Source organism: Lithobates pipiens, unplaced genomic scaffold (assembly GCF_037356315.1).
Source record: "Lithobates pipiens isolate NorthernLeopardFrog02 unplaced genomic scaffold, aLitPip1_a1.2 Scaffold_22, whole genome shotgun sequence".
In the NCBI taxonomy this organism is placed as follows: Eukaryota; Metazoa; Chordata; class Amphibia; order Anura; family Ranidae; genus Lithobates; species Lithobates pipiens.
The window spans coordinates 266816992-266830600 of record NW_027507784.1 but is presented as its reverse complement, the minus strand read 5'-3'; the positions used below and the strand labels follow the sequence as shown (position 1 = coordinate 266830600).

Here is a 13609-nt window from a genome sequence, read left to right as displayed (position 1 = left end):
TCAGACAAATCACCAACACTACAATGACTCTAGATGCAGCGGGATGTCTACTACACATTAACAAATACACGACTAGTAAATACAAAAAGTCCTTAAGCAGACATTTACTCACGGCTGCCAAAAGTTTAATCCCCCTACACTGGAAGACGACCAAGGTCCCGACCATTAAAGATTGGGTCGAAAGAACACATTATATATATAAGATGGAAGAAATCTTAGCAATGAAGCGAGAAAGTTGTAAAAAGGGGATCAACTCCAGAGATAAAACGATAATTCTCCTGCTCTATAAGAGTCTGGTCCGGCCGCACCTGGAATATGCTGTCCAGTTCTGGGCCCCAGTCCTCAGGAAGGATGTACTGGAAATGGAGCGAGTACAAAGAAGGGCAACAAAGCTGATAAAGGGTCTGGAGGATATTAGTTATGAGGAAAGGTTGCAAGCACTGAACTTATTCTCTCTGGAGAAGAGACGCTTGAGAGGGCATATAATTTCAATATACAAATACCATACTGGTGACCCCACAATAGGGATAAAACCTCTTCGCAAAAGGGAGTTTAAGAAGACTTGTGGCCACTCATTAAAATTAGAAGAAAAGAGGTTTAACCTTAAACTATGTAGAGGGTTCTTGTCAGGGCTGGCTTAGCCCTTCCTTATCTGGGCTGGCTGCTCAGCTGTCGGCTAATTGCCAGATCTCATCTCTCTCCACAGTTACCAGCTGTTCCTGATCATGCTCGTCTGACCTGTCTACTTAAAGCTGTCCAGCCCACTTCACCTCTGCTTTCTCCTTGGTCACATCACAAGAAACCATCTCCTGCGGTTCTGTTTAAAGACTGGCTTGCTGACATCCCTTCTGGCACCTTATCCTGCTTGCTGTTGCTCTACTTGGATCCCTGACTTCTGGCCTGGCTGATTACCCGATCTGGTTATTGAACTCTGACCTGGCTGACTACTCGATCCGGTTACTGGACTCCGGCTATGCTTTGACTACGGTTTTTCTATTTACCTTTTTATATTTATTATATTTATTTAATAAACAAGTGTGATTTAATTATACTTCTGTCTCGGTCTGATTCATGGTTTATGACAGTTCTTTACTGTAAGAGCGGCAAGGATGTGGAATTCCCTTCCACAGGCAGTGGCCTCAGCGAGGGGCATTGATAGTTTCAAGAAACAATTAGATAAGCACCTGAACGACCACAACATACAGGGATATACAATGTAATATTAACATATAATCACACACATAGGTTGGACTTGATGGGCTTTTCAACCTCACCTACCATGTAACTATGTATATGCTGATCAAACTTCAAGTGTAAACTCAACTTTCCAATTGTGTCAAGCTTTGCCAGGCCCTTATTTCTTTAGGCTTGCAATGCCTAGTGTGAGCAAGGAGGCATCTTCTGTCATGTGTACAGTGCTCTAACAGAGAGTGGTGTGTACACTGCAGAAACTACCATAAATCATAGGTAGGCCCAAGGAATTTGAGAACTTTTAGCCAGAATTTAAGGAGTCCACAGGCTTGCCAACATTTTACAAGCAGATTGTGGTGTCATATACCTGTATGGTTTCTAAAACATAAACACGAAGCCAGCAACAACAGATAGCAGTTTAAAGCTTCAGGAACATTTCTGAATACATTTATGGGAACTTTTATACTCAACAAAGAATTAAGAATTTGCAATCTCACAGTTTGAGCTGGAGAAAATAAATTTACTTCCCCATCCACATTAAACAGCATAGATGGAGGAATCCCTATGGTCAGCGTTTGTATTTAAGCAAGCAGAAGATTTATGCATGCATCAAACTTGACTGACTCCTGGTATTACCCGGCAACACTTCCCTTAGAAGTGACCTGACGCATCTGGCAGTGGAAATTAGGGCATGATCGTTGCACCCACCCCACAATATAATATTTTGTGCTTTAATCTTGAAGAGCCTGCTTAAACATGACAGCCAAACAACAAGCAAGTGGTCAGATCCTCTCTGTTCACCAACAAACAAGGTGTTGTCACAGACTTCTGCCTTAGTATGAAACAAAGCCTCAATACTCACACTGCAGCAAACATATTTGTCAACATCAGCCTGAGATTATGCTCCTATCCATGCACCTATGCTTGCAACCTTCTCTAAAGCATTTAAGATCACACTCATGTGATCACCAAGACCGATCACAAGAAAAGGTCAGGCTTTGGCATTCCAATGAAACTTTCTATTGCTGTCCTGCAAATAGTAAACACTCAGAGATCAATTCTCATTGCACATTTCATGGCAGCCCTGATGAAGATGCGATTTTGAATGTGAATTTTTATCAGGAGTTCTGCTTCAGATTCTCTGTAGTGATATTGAGCTTTTTTTTTTTGTTCAGGTTGTATAACAAAACATTTCAATATATTTCCCTGAAGCAGATAATCACTGCAAAACAACGGCCAGTAAATAACTGCTTCTGACATATTTTCCAGGAACTTTCAAATGTAGTGTGTTTCCAATAAATGTGCACACAAAAAACACATATAACATTTTGCTTAAAGTGGGATTCCGCTCTTTTTTTATTTTTTTCTTACCTGTCTCACTGGTGGGTGAGTGCTAGCTTCGATTGGCATCCACGTCCGGCGTTTATTTGACCCCCGGCGCGACGAATCTTTTCTTCAGGATGACTTATAAAAACCTACTCTGGCGTTTTCCATTTTAACTGTGGGCGTCTGAAGCCCACAGGCATTTACTTCCTGGTATATGATGACGTCTGGCTCCCAGCATGCTCCGCTCCATCTTGCACATGCTCAGTGAGAGCAGTGACAAGGAAAGAAAAACTCCAGGAAGTTCCCACCCCGTTGTCAAGGCAACAAAAACCACACAGCACAGAGAACAAAGAATGAATGAAAACGAACCCACAGAAGCTAAGGAGGCTAATGAGGCTAATTATAATAAAATAATTGACTTACCTTTTGTGAGAAGCTGGCTGAAGAAAAAATGCGCTGGTGCTGTTTGCTTTGTTGTTTATTTGCTTCCTCGTGTGTAATGGCAGATACAGCTGTCTGCCCACTTTAAAAATGGGAAATTCGTACACGCCCTCGTCACGTGACCGGCGTGCTAACGAAATCTCGCGAGATTTCGGAATTTCATTGTCCCCTATGGATTCTTGGGTAATTTCCCAGGGACCATTGCGAGGACGATAGCCACGCCTACTCCCACGGGAGGAGAACCAGGAAGTCAGCTGAAACATCAGAAATAAAAGGTAAGTAAATAATATTTTTTTTTTTCAGGGTTCGTTTAGGTAAGTATGCTGTCTGATGATTTTAATAACATGAACTTTCATTTTTAGGTACCAAACCACTTTAAGAAGTTAATTTTTTTAAGAAAAGGGAAATGTATAAGGCAACCATTGCTGCCCGAAGAAGTTCAGCATATGTAATAAATACAGGAAATCTTGTCTGTGAGAAACAAGTTGTTCCCAGCTCTAAACCTTGTTCAAATTAGCTTATAATTATTTAGTCATACCACTTTGCTAAAAAATACTTTATCTGGGTTTAAAGAAAACCTGTGATGAGAGAACATGGGGGCTATATTTGCTGACATCACCCTCTTGGAGGGTTGTCATTTGCTTGTCAGTTGCCTAGCTGCCATTCTGATCCAATGGTTTCCATACTTTCTGAGGAACAACTTGACCTGAAACAAGTATGTAGATTTGGAATTCTGAATTTATTCTGACTGGCTGTGTGCCTGTTCTGAGTTAGTGATTAAGGAAGTACTAAACACATAGGAAACAGGAAGCTTGTATTCAAGAATAGGGATGGGCCAAACACCCCCGTTCGGTTCGCACCAGAACATCCAGAAAATTAATTGGAACACGCAAACACCATTAAAGTCTATGGGACACGAACATGAAAACTCAAAAGTGTTAATTTTAAAGGCATATATGCATGGTATTGTCATAAAAAGTGTTTGGGGACCCGGGTTCTGCCCCAGGGGACATGTATCAATGCAAAAAAAAGTTTTAAAGACAGCCTTTTTTTCGGGAGCAGTGATATTAATAATTATTAAAGTGAAACAATAAAAATGTCATATTCCTTTAAATTTCATACCTGGGGGGTGTCTGTAGTATGCTTGTAAATTGGTGCATGCTTCCCGTGTTTAGAACAGTCTGACAGCAAAATTACATTTCTAAAGGAAAAAAGTAATTTAAAACTACTCGCGGCTATAATGAGTTGTCGGTCCAGCAATACACATAAAAGTTCATTGATAAAAACGGCATGGGATTTCCCCACAGGGGAACCCCGAACCAAAATTTTAAAAATATATATGTGGGGGTCCCCCCAAATTCCATATCAGGCCCTTTAGGTCTGGTATGGATATTAAGGGGATCCCCACGCCAAAAAAAAAAAAAATGGTGTGGGCGTCCTCCTCAAAATCCATACCAGACCCTTATCTGAGCACGCAACCTGGCAGGCTGCAGGAAAAGAGGGGGGACAAGAGAGCGCCCCCCTCCTGAACCATACCAGGCCACATGCCCTCAACATTGGGAGGGTGCTTTGGGGTAGCCCCCCAAAGCACCTTGTCCCCATGTTGATGGGAGAAGGGCCTCATCCCCACAACCCTTGCCATCGGGTTTGGGGGTCTGCAGGCAGGGGGCTTATCAGAATCTGGAAGCCCCCTTTTACAAGGGGACCCCCAGATCCTGCCCCCATGTGAATTAGTAATGGGGTACAAATATACCCCTACCATTTCACAAAAAAAGTATCAAAAATTTAAAAAAAGACAAGAGACGTTTTTTGACAATTCCTTTATTAATCTCTTCTTCTTTCCCCGCTTCTTCTTCCATCTTCTTTCTTCTGGTCTTCCTTCGGTGTTCTTCTTCTTCCTCCATTTTCTTCTTCCTCCGCTTCTTCCTCTGGTATTCTTGTCTGGCATCTTCCTCCGGCTTCTTCTTCTCTGCTTCTCTGAAGAAGCGGGAAAAGAAGAAGAAATTAATAAAGGAATTGTGAAAAACCGTCTCTTGTCTTTTTTAACATTTTTGATACTTTTTTTGTGAAATGGTAGGGGTACATTTGTACACCATTACCAAATTACACAGGGGGCAGCCGGGATCCGGGGGTCCCCTTGTTAAAGGGGGCTTCCAGATTCCGATAAGCCCCCCGCAGACCCCCACAACCACCGGGCAAGGGTTGTAGGGATGAGGCCCTTCTCCCCATCAACATGGGGACAAGGTGCTTTGGGCGCTACCCCAAAGCACCCTCCCAATGTTGAGGGCATGTGGCCTGGTACGGTTCAGGAGGGGGGGCGCTCTCTCGTACCCCCTCTTTTCCCTCAGCCTGCCAGGTTGCATGCTTGGATAAGGGTCTGGTATAGATTTTGAGGGGGACCACCACATTTTTAAAAAAAGAAATTGGTTTGGGGTTCCCCTGTGGGGAAATCCCATGCCATTTTTATCAATTAACCTTTATGTGTATTGCCGGACCGACAACTCATTATAGCCGCGAATAGTTTTAAATTACTTTTTTTCTTTAGAAATTTAATTTGCTGTCAGACTTTTCTAAACACGAGACACATGCACCACTTTACAGGGATACCATAGACACCCCCCAGGTACGAAATTTAAAGTAATATTACACTTTTATTGTTTCACTTTAAGCATTATTAAAATCACTGCTCCCGAAAAAACTGAACCTGGCAGGCTGCAGGAAAAGAGGGGGGATGAGAGAGCGCCCCCCCCTCCTGAACCATACCAGGCCACATACCCTCAACATGGGGAGGGTGCTTTGGGGTACCCCCCAAAACACCTTGTCCCCATGTTGATGGGGACCAGGGCCTGTGACTGTGGATCACCAGACACCAGACAAGGACCAGAGGCCAAAACATTATGACGCCTGAAGAAGAGGGCACAAGTCAAAAGGTCATCAACAATTTGGCAGTGAGTTACAGGAACATCAGGAAGAGTCAGAATACAAGCCAAAGTCAATAGAGATTAGAGATGGTTCAACATAGCATAGCAAGCACCCACAAAAATAGGCACCACATCCCAAAATAATTTTTCATGGATAATAAGAGAACAAGAATGGAGTGATTTTAACGGGGCAAAAGGTTATTCATATTTAGTCACATACTATTGCCAAAAAGTTGTTTTTATATTAAATATTTATTGAAAACGAGATTAAAATTAATTTCCATGCATTCCATGAAATGTACAGACAATAAAAACATTGGTGGTCATAAACAGTACTGGACAACAGTATTTTTTTTTAAAACACACACTATCCTGACATGTTTCGCAAAAATTATTGCTTCCTCAGGGGATGTGCAAATATTCCAGCATAAGAAGTTCTAAATTAGACAAAAAATTACATGGTTACAATCAAATTAACATGAGAATAAATAAGCAATTATGCAAAAAGAATGCACTGACCAAGAGCATCAACTTGGATGGCGGACAAAAATGAACCCCAAAGACACAAAACCCACCTTCAAACACTGTGCAGATGATTAAACAGTTGTATGATCCACCTCACAAGTTGCCTGTTGCTGAAGTAAACCGTAGAGGGCTAAAAGTCCAACATAAGAACTAATAAAAGGGACAAAAAATCTATAATGAATATAAATAGGAAGATAAACACTCAGAAAGAGAAGCACAGAGATTATTTTGTTCGCTTATAAAAAAGAGAGAATAAGGTTGCCTCAATGCAACCAATGGGGATAACAATCCTCCCAATATTTTGGATATAAAAAAATAATAACAATATCCATTACTTACATAAAATCTGAAAAATAGATCACATGAGGGTATCAATCACTTACAGTGAGCTCAATCCGTATCAATAAACCATGAACCGATACTGGAAAAAAAGGAAAAAGGACAAATAATACTGGATGGAACACTGAAGTGAAGAAATGATAAAAATATATATAATGAAGAAGAAAAAAAAGGGTGAGCCAAAAATGAATAAAGATGTAAAGCTGTAATAATTAAAACAAATAGATGGTGCAGTACATGCACAGTTGTAACAATGAAAAGGTGCTTAATGCAGGATGGGAGAATCGTATGAAACGGTGAAGAGCCAAACAAACACTCACCCAAGGGAGATGATGTAAAACTACACAGGCGAAGCGTCATATCCTCAGGCAATAAGCCGTGAGGACTGACGAACAGACGCCGGCTTTTATAAGCCCTGCCAAAGATAAGCCCTGAGAAAGACCAACATTTTTGGATAAGATCATCTCTTGGTTTCGTTATATTGATGACGTTTTCTTTTTCTGGTCAGGTACCGAAGCAGAATTGGACCAATTTTTAGGTCTAATTTCAACTAATAATTTTAATTTGAAATTCACAATGCATTTTAGTCAAATACAAGTGAACTTTTTAGATTTGATGATTTCTTTGGACAGTGATGGCAAACTCAACTCTTCCCTGTATAGAAAGCCCTCTGCAGGGAACACAATTTTGCATGCTAGTAGCTTTCATCCCACTCCACTCGTCAATAGTATCCCTTATAGTCAATACGAAAGCGAAACTGCAGTAAGGAATCCAATTTTCAATTAGCAGTGAGAGATTTATATTTGAGATAAAAAAAAGGGGTTATAGTCATAAATGTCTAAAACGAGCTTATAATCGAGTTAAGTCTAAGAATAGACTGTCTCTTATTTTTTCTACCGGACGTTTAAGCACATGCGAATCTGTTAGCCCTTGTACACATGGTCGGACATTCCGATGGACAATGTCCGATAGGACCGTGTTGTCGGATAATCCGACAGTGTGTGGGCTCCATCGGACTGTTTTCGTCGGAGTATCTGACGGACCAAATTTTCCAGCTGGGCTATAAAATTTTCCGACAACATAATCTGATCGGACTTTGTCCGATCATGTGTAGAGAATTCCGATCGGACAAAGTGCCACGCATGCTCAGATCAAATTCCTAGACCAAAGCTATTGGCTACTAGCCTGAACATAGTCCCGTCCTAAAGAAATAACGTCATCACATTAAGTACGATCGGATTTTCTGACAACTTTGTCCGACTGTGTGTATGCAACAGTTTCGGACAAAATCCGTCGGACAAAATCCGACGGATTTGGTTGTCGGAATGTCCGACCGTGTGTACAAGGGCTTAGAGTCATCACTCGCTATTCAAACCAACACAAGGAGTTTAAACACATTTTGCATAGATTTTGGCCACTATTACTGGCTGATCCAATCGCCAGTAAATATATTAAGCATTTTCCTGAAGTCACATTTAAAAGAGTTCCATCCCTAAAAGACAAATTAGTGCACAGTCACTTTGAAAAAATCAATTCTAGTGCTAGAGAAGTCAACAATGGTACTTTTCTGTGTGGTTATTGTGATATATGCTGTTATGTGGATTCTCACTCTAGATTTAGATTTCTTAATGGTAAATGGCATAACATCAAACATAGAGTCACCTGCCAGACACGTGGTGTTATTTACTTGGCACATTGTCTTTGCGGTGGCTTCTATGTGGGAAAAACAAAGTGACAATTCTGTGTCAGAATTAGAGATCACATAAAACCCATAAAAAAGAAAAAAAATGGACACCAGCCGACATGTTGGCCTTTTTCATGCATTTAACCCTACATTTATCACATTTTTTGCTTTGGAACATGTCCCCCTAGATTCTAGAGGTGGTAGCGCGGATCGTACTTTGCTTCAATTAGAAGCTCAATGGATCTTTAATCTCAAAGCTACTGTTTTTCCCAGCTTCAATGAAAGCCTTAGTTTTAAGTCCTTTCTTTGACCCTGCGACGTATCCTATGCTTCTCTGCTTGGCCGCATGTAATTTCTGATGGTGGGAGAGAAGGGAAAAATTACAGTTTGAAGAAGAAAAAACTATATAAAATTTGGCTTTTTTTTCAATTATTTCTTTTTTCTAATGATTTATAGTTCATACTTTGTTATGTTCAGAGTATTTTGAATATAATATTTAATTTATATTGTTTAGTTTGTGTTGTTTCCTTATGATTATGTTGTTCACTTATTTTGGAAAATGCACGTCTTGTGAGCACCACTATATGGTATGTATATGGTGGTATATTTTGCCATGTAAGGTTTGACGGCCATCTGCCTCCTTGTCTCCTGTGCCATTGTCAACTGTACGGACTCCCGGGGCAATGGCATAGAATGTGCCGTTGCCGCTCTTAGCGCAGCGATCCTCCTGGTAGGGGCGGCTTGGATCTGATGACCGGATTGGCCATAAATTTCCATCCATATCTCCTATTTTCCCCTCATTCCCTATGGGTCATGCCGGGTTTTCAATCTGAGGTCCCGGTGGATGGCGCGGTTTCCTCTGCGCAACTGCGGTGCCACTTGTGTTTACTTCCCCTTTCCCCATGCGGCCCGGGAATTGTGGGGATTGTAGGCTCCGAGCCCTTCCCTTTGCAGGAGCATGCACACTAGCGCCTACTTGTCTGCACCGAGCCGATGATGTCAGACGCCAGCTCGGTGGCAGGGCTTATAAAAGCTGGCTTCTGTTCGTCAGTCCTCGCAGCTTATTGCCTGGGGATATGACGCTTCACCTATGTAGTTTTACATCATCTCCCTTGGGTGAGTGTTTGTTTGGCCCTTCACCGTTTCATACGATTCTTCCATCCTGCATTAAGCACCTTTTCATTGTTACAACTGTGCATGTACTGCACCGTCTATTTGTCTTAATTATTACAGCTTTACATCTTTATTAATTTTTGGCTCACTGTTGATATATTTTTGTCTTCGGTTGGACTCACCCTTTTTTTTCTTCATTATATATATTTTTATCATTTCTTCACTTCAGTGTTCCATCCAGTATTATTTGTCCTTTTTCCTTTTTTTTCCAGTATCTGTTCATGGTTTATTGATACGGATTGAGCTCACTGTATGCGATTGATACCCTCATGCGATCTATTTTTCTGATTTTATGGAAGTAATGGATATCGTTATTATTTTTTTATATCCAAAATATTGGGAGGATTGTTATCCCCATTGGTTGCATTGAGGCAACCTTATTCTCTCTTTTTTATAAGCAAACGAGATACTCTCTGTGCTTCTCTTTCTGAGAGTTTATCTTCCTATTTATATTCATTATTGATTTTTTGTCCCTTTTATTAGTTCTTATGTTGGACTTTTAGCCCTCTACGGTTTACTTCAGCAACAGGCAACTTGTGAGGTGGATCATACAACTGTTTAATCATCTGCACAGTGTTTGAAGGTGGGTTTTGTGTCTTTGGGGTCCATTTTTGTCCGCCATCCAAGTTGGTGCTCTTGATCAGTGCGTTCTTTTTACATAATTGCTTATTTATTCTTATGTTAATTTGATTGTAACCATGAAATTTTTTGTCTAATTTAGAACTTCTTAGGCGGCGTACACACGGGCGGACTGTCTGCCGAAACTAAGTTCGTCAAACAGTCCGCTCAAACTTTTGAATGAACGAACACGCCCACACACGGCACTTTTTGAGCGGACTAATACGGCAAACTAAGTTCGTCGTAATAAGTCCGCGCAACTTTTGAAATGAACGGACTCGCCCACACACGAGGAGGACAGTCCGCTCATTTCGAGCGCGTGTCAAGGTAGGCGGGGCCCGCGACGGAGACGTTGCGTGCTCCGCCGCCTGGAATGAACTTAAAGGGGAACTCCAACGCCGAAAAAAAACGGCGTGGGGGTCCCCCCAAAGTCCACAACAGACCCTTGTCCGAGCACGCTACCCGGCCGGCCAGGAAAGGGGGGCGAGAGAGCGCGCCCCCCTCTCCTGAGCCGTACCAGGCCGCGTGCCCTCAACATGGGGGGTGCCTTGGGGAAGGGGGGGCCGCGCGGCCCCCCCACCCCAAAGCACCTTGTCCCCATGTTGATGAGGACAAGGGCCTCGTCCCGACAACCCTGGCCATTGGTTGTCGGGGTCTGCGGGCGGGGGGCTTATCAGAATCCGGGAGCCCCCTTTAATAAGGGGGCCCCCGGATACCGGCCCCCCACCCTATGTGAATGAGTATGGGGTACAATGTACCCCTACCCATTCACCTGTAAAATAAAAGTACCCAAAAAAAACCACAACACACGAGATAAAATATTTTATTGCACAGCTCCGGGGGTCTTCCGTCTTCGGGGGTCTTCTCGCCGGACTCCTCCGCTATCTTCTTGTAGCTCTTTTGCTAGCGGAGGAGTCCGGCTTTCTTCCTCCCCGCCGCCGGCCTCTTCTCCCGACTTCGGGGGTCTTGTCCCCTTCTTCGGTTCTTCTGCCGGGCCACCGCGCCATGTTGAGGGCACGCGGCCTGGTACGGCTCAGGAGAGGGGGGGCGCGCTCGCTCGCCCCCCTTTCCTGGCCGGCCGGGTAGCGTGCTCGGACAAGGGTCTGTTGTGGACTTTGGGGGGACCCCCACGCCAATTTTTTTCGCCGTTGGAGTTCCCCTTTAAGTCCATACCAGGCGGCGGAGCCCGCGACGTCTCCTTCGCGGGCCCCGCCTACCTGGAGACACGCTCGAAATGAGCAGACTTTTCTCCAGGCGGGAACAGTCCGCTCATTTCGAAAGTACAGTGGACCGGCACACACACGGGCGGACTGTCCGCTGAAACCAAGTTTCAGCGAACAGTTTTACGGAAATTCCGTAAGACTTTGTTCGTCAAACAGTCCGCTGAAACTGTCCGCTGAAGCCCACACAAGAGCGGACTGTCCGCTGAAACACTGTTCAGCGGACAAAGTTGGGCGAACAGTCCGCCCGTGTGTACGCGGCCTTATGCTGGAATATTTGCACATCCCCTGAGGAAGCAAAATTTTTGCAAAACATGTCGGCATAGTGTGTGTTTTTCAAAAAAATACTGTTGTCCATTACTGTTTATGACCACCAATGTTTTTATTGTCTGTACATTTCATGGAATGCATGGAAATTAATTTTAATCTCGTTTTCAATAAATATTTAATATAAAAACAACTTTTTGGCAATAGTATGTGACTAAATATGAATAACCTGTTGCACCGTTAAAATCCCTCCGTTCTTGTTCTCTTATTATCCATGAACAAGCCAAAGTCAGTTCGCAGCTAGGAAGGAAAGTAAGAAACATAAGGCAGAGACAAAGTCAGGGTACAAGCCAAGGTCCCAACAGGTAGCAAGGAATCCTAAGACAAGTCAAAGACAAGCCAGATTGTGCACAGGATAGCAAATGTAGCAGGTCAGGGCACAGATAAAGCAGGAACTGGTTAAAAACCACTTAGCAATCTGTTAATTTCACAATTCCGCTTAAATAGGCATTTGACACCAATGCCAGTGCTTAGGATGCATATTTGTCTATACATACACTGCTTAGTGTGCACACAAATATGTTTGCACATGCATGCTAATATACATCTTGAGGTTAGCCTTTGCTCAGAATTTTGAGTATTTGCGTGAGCATGCAAAATAATTATTATTATGATACATACTGGGCTTTTCTTACAAAACATCCACTTGCTTCAGAGACTGTAAGGGAAGTAGAGAGGCTGACTTCTAGGATATTTTTGTTATTCTATTAAATATAGGCTCTTATTTTAGTCACTAGAGTTGAATAGGTTAGCCACTGCAATCACTTATTCACCCTGTTTGCTGTTTACTTGTTGAAAAAAGATATGAGCCATAAAGGGAGTACATTGAGTTTAGTAGATTGACTGACTCATTGGCTTGCATTGTGAAAAAGGGTAGAAAAGCACAACTGCAGTGCAGCACTGCAAAGTGCAGTCTGTGTATGTAACTGGCAAACATAGATGCTCCTAAGTTCATATATAATATAATTATAAAATACAAATACAAACAAGGTTTTTAAAAGCATAACACGTATTGAAAAAATCAAACATATCAAACTGATCATGTTTATATACATATATAAAACAAAAATAAGTTCACTTTTTCATCAAAAATGGGACATACAGTTTAACCACTCACACAGCCCAGTGCAGTGGTCCGGGAGTTTGTTCTTCCTCTCCATTCCCTAGAGACACCAGGATGGATCAGAATGGTTCTGATTAGCCAGCAAGGTCATGGAGGGTAAGTTGTTAGTTCATCTTTTAATATTTTCTGAATGAGTGAAGTAACCCTTTAACATAAATAGTAATCCCATTTGGGATCACAATATACTGTACAAGAAGCTAGCAGTCATTAGTAGTAGAGCATTATGGGGTTAGAAAATGAGCTAGCATCAGTGAAACTTATTTTGATGGGCCAAGTCTTTTTTCATACAGTTATTCATTTTTCCATTTACCAGGATTCTATACTGTTTTAAATTGAAAAAAAATCTTCGTACACACATATATATATATATATATATATATATATATATATATATATATATATATATTAGGGCTGTTACTGATTAAAATTTTCGGGTTTGATTAATCGTTTTTTTTTTTAAAATCAATGAATCGACTAATTTTGATTAATTATAAAGCACATACAGATCCAACTACTTTTAGCTGATCTCCTTTCATCGCATCTCTGCATTAGTCAGTGGTAAATGTGGTATACACTATATACAATCACCCGACACTAGTTAGTTTCCACAATCCATGACTTAACTTCACAGTTCACACAAATACGTTTTAAATTCAAACTGTAGCACTGACGTAAGTATTTGTTTTCCACAGTAGCGTGACAATTCCTCCACCTCCGGTCT

The 13609-nt window shown here is 41.9% G+C and overlaps 1 long non-coding RNA gene across 1 annotated transcript; it reads right to left on the bottom strand.

Moving 5' to 3' along the window:
* Positions 1 to 4683: 4683 nt before the first annotated feature.
* LOC143925505 (uncharacterized) lies at positions 4684 to 7039 on the bottom strand. The gene is made up of 3 exons (XR_013262015.1): positions 6788 to 7039; positions 6455 to 6554; positions 4684 to 4935 (listed from the first exon to the last, which is right to left on the bottom strand). It is a non-coding gene; the product is annotated as an uncharacterized LOC143925505 (long non-coding RNA).
* Positions 7040 to 13609: the final 6570 nt, after the last annotated feature.